The 3953-nt window shown below is 33.7% G+C and overlaps 1 long non-coding RNA gene across 1 annotated transcript; it reads left to right on the forward strand.

The window, feature by feature from the left end:
- Positions 1–487: 487 nt before the first annotated feature.
- Positions 488–1338, forward strand: LOC145109753 (uncharacterized). Its single transcript, XR_013709192.1, has 2 exons — positions 488–859; positions 997–1338. It is a non-coding gene; the product is annotated as an uncharacterized LOC145109753 (long non-coding RNA).
- The last annotated feature ends 2615 nt before the right edge of the window (positions 1339–3953 follow it).

Genomic DNA, 3953 nt, shown 5'->3' on the forward strand with positions numbered 1-3953 from the left:
GGTGGTTGTAGTGGTAGTGTCGGCAAATTAAAGATGTGTTGGAGGCGATGACGATAGCAATGGTGGTGATGGAGGTGGCGATGGTGGTTGGTGGCGTAGGTAGCGGTGGTGATGGTGGTTGGTGGCGGAGGGGGTGGTTGTGGCGTGGCAGTGGTGGTGGTAGAGGTAGTGGAGATGGTGGTGGCGGAGGAGATGTGAGGTGATGGATTCATATATGAATATACTTACATTTATATTCATATATGAATATTACCTCTCCTACGTCGCATCGGAGCGTTTTGCAGCAAAAATAAATGATTGGCTGAGAATAATTCATCAATTCTTAACCTTTCTTTCTTTTATATATATATATATATATATATATATATATATATATAAAAGAAAAAGATAAAAATAAGAACCGTTAAAAGTTAAGAAACTATGCCAACCATTTTAAGCTACAAATAAACGATGACATTATTGTAAATAGGATGAAATAACTAGCCAATTTGCATAATCCCTTTCCCCTATCTGATACGTCGTTCTCTTTCCTTCCTTTTCATCATTCCAGAAAGTCCCCAACTCTCCCATTCCCCTTTGCTATCTCTACCACCGACCAAAATCCACCACCACCGTCCTTCTCCACCAATTGTGACGTCCACTGTCGCCGCTCCTCTTCTTCACCAACGTCTTCCTCCTCCATTAAATCGAATCCAAATTGATGTTTAAAGTGAGGTTTATTTTCTATCGGAAATAACTTCTAGGTCTGGCCAAAATCCACCATCGCTGCCCTTCTCCGCTAATCGAAGTCTCCACTATTGTCGCTCCTCTTCTTCACCATTGTCTTCGTCCTTCAACAAATCAGATCTAAAAACGAAGAGTGAGTTATATGATTGAACTCTGTAATTGAGAGAATTTAGACATCGATTGTTTATTAAACAAAAACTATTGAACTGTGATTAAGAAATTTTAGACATCAATTGTTTACTAAATAAAAAATTTTGATCCAATGTTTAGATCCTTTAAACTGACGATATGGAATATGACAAGGAATAAAATAAAAAAAAGCATATGAAGTTTCTAAATCACAAGCACAAGTTGCGTTCAATTCAAGGCATTACATCAACCTAATTTATTATCAAGTTAATAGCTATTGATTTTAGATGGAATGATGTTTTTTCTACTTTTTTTGTTGTTCATGTTCTTTAAGTGATGAAACCATCGTGATATTAGTCTGTTGGCAATGCTATTTTGTTCTAATTTATATGCCCAGTTAATTGTGATGTCAGATTTAGTTTATTTGAAAAGTTCGTTGTGGACTTCAATTTATATACAAAATAATGATTTACTTTATTTTTTTGTTTGTTTGCAAAGTATATACTAATAAAATAGCAGAGGTGCAGTATGCAAGAGGAAATAGCTTCAAAAGCCACTGTGATGATCTATTAATGCTAAAGTACATAATATTGCTATAGTTTTTTGTTTATTAATTGTGTTACGAAGTTAATGGTGGTGTTAATTTCTTTGCCAAAGTAAACACAAAGCATTAATATAGAAGGAAATTTATATCTGCAAGTCATGAATTTTGGATATCCGATTTAATATCCAAATCCGTATATGGTTTTTCGGATATCCAAATTTTTGAATGCGAGTTCGGATATCAAAAATCTACTATCCGAATTTTTGGATATCCGGTTTTAAACACTCATAATCTGAACTAGTATATTCAACAGTGAATTTATAACAAATTGATATACTGAACTGAGAGTTAGTGTATGAATGATTGTACTAAATATCCAAATATGATTTTTTTTATCTAACTTATGTTTTTGGTGCCTGCTAGAGTGAATGGTGTATAATTTTTTGTATTAAACTGTGAACGGAGTATAAATTAGTGAATTAAACAGTAAATGGTCTATGAATTGATGTATTAAGTTGGAATTTTTTTTAGAGTTTAAACAGTGAATATGGTAAATTAGGCTATGAATGAATGTATAAAATGTTAATATAACATCGCCTTATATATCTGATCAGATCTGATGTTTTGTGGTGATTTTGGATCTGATGTGTGTGGTGCACACAAAGTGTTTGATAAAATGTCTCAACCAAATTCTATAAGTTATTAAACTGCGAATATGTGTTTTTAATGTATTAATTTGTGAATATCTAAGTTATTAAGCTATGAATGTGTAACAACCCGTTATTTCATGTCAATAAAACTCTAGACTACAAGCATGTTCAAGTAAAAACTCACCACCTATATTGTAGATATAGGAACTTTAAATGCCTCGAGTGCATGTTCATTTAACTTATATACAAGTTTATGGGAAAACCATGTTGAAGTAGGAGAGTATAAGCTTAATACTTAACATAAAATCATACTAAATCAAATCAAGCTTACACTAGTTCGAAACAAAGGGACTATGCTTAACATAATTAAAGGTTTAAAAGGGTTGAAATGTGTTTACGGTTTTGGGATTTCCCAAATCGTAAACACATGCTTTTTGGTGAAAAGCAAAACCGTAAACCCCTAAAGGGGTGGAAACCAAACCGTAAACCCTAAAGGGTGTAAACCAAGGTCGTGAACCCTTTCCCTTTTGACCCAAATCCGTGAACCCCTTTTATACTTTTGAGTCAAGACCGTAAACACACCCCTTTCTAAAAGCTCTAAACCGTAAACACCCCCTATATATGTGTGTTTTGGGCAAAAACACTTTCATTTCACTCATTTTCATCAGTAAACACTCCTAAATCCTCTCAACTACCATCCGTGAACACCCCTTTTTCTCTCAATCTTCAAGAGTTTACGTCCAGATTTCCTTCAAATCTTCATATTCCCATCAAGAACATTCAAAACCACCTTCAAATCTTCATATGATCTTCAAATCTTCATAATTTCCCAAGATCCAACCGTAAACCCATAAGATTCAACCGTAAACCCACTTTGCCAACCAAAAACACTTTGCAACATTTCCAAACAATTCCAATTAAATTTTGTAAGTATTCCTTGCATAATTAATTATTTATCTCATTATTTAAATTAATATATAATTAATTTAAATACGACGTCGAATATAATTATTTTTAGGATGACGTCATTCGCGCGTACGCTAGTCCGAGGATCGTTTCTACGACTCGATATTCAAACTCAAACGCACATACGAGATGAGTTCATACCCCTACATTTTCAACGTTTTTAATATTTTTGAGGGGGGGGGGAATACAAGTAAAACACAAGGATTTTTGTGTTTATTCAAATATTTTTAAATAGTTTTAAAACCTTTGCAATTGTTTCAAACTGAGTATTCGCTACACTTCCTAAAAATATTTCATATATTTTTAACCCTTTTGTAATATGTCGAGCATAAGGGTATATTGCTTTCATACAATTAAATTGCAAATGTTTTCATTACACTACAGAACATTATAGTTAGACTATAATCGGTATAGTTTGAGATTCACTACGCTACTTCGCTAAGTACAATACACGAAACAAGAACATACAAACGAAACTATAATAGGTATAGTTTGGGAAACACTACTCTAATACATTGATACAAGTATACACTACTAAAATAATTAATTAAGTATGATTATTTTACACTATAAGGTACATTAATACATGACAATACATACAGTTTCTAATACAAGAGAACACTACAACACAACGGCACTACACGTAAACTAGTTAATAATGGGTTGTGGGGGCACTACTTCACTAGTATCCATCAGGGTACAGAATTAAATCCTATACAGTATAACCAGAGTCTCTTGGAGGGAGAGCGTGAGATTTGTGTATAGATCTATACGGGACTGACAATCTCACACCTGAACTGCTAGCTACAGTTAGGCCGGTAGGCCTGGGGTGACAAATGTCATAACTTTTACACGCCTGAAAAACGTCTTAGAGGTCACTAGGTCATATCAAGCATGGTTATATGAAACTCACAATAGTATAACTAACACATATTTTT

The sequence above is a fragment of the Lactuca virosa genome, chromosome 4 (assembly GCF_052849685.1).
Source record: "Lactuca virosa cultivar CGN04683 chromosome 4, Lactuca_virosa_CGN04683_v6, whole genome shotgun sequence".
NCBI lineage: Eukaryota > Viridiplantae > Streptophyta > Magnoliopsida > Asterales > Asteraceae > Lactuca > Lactuca virosa.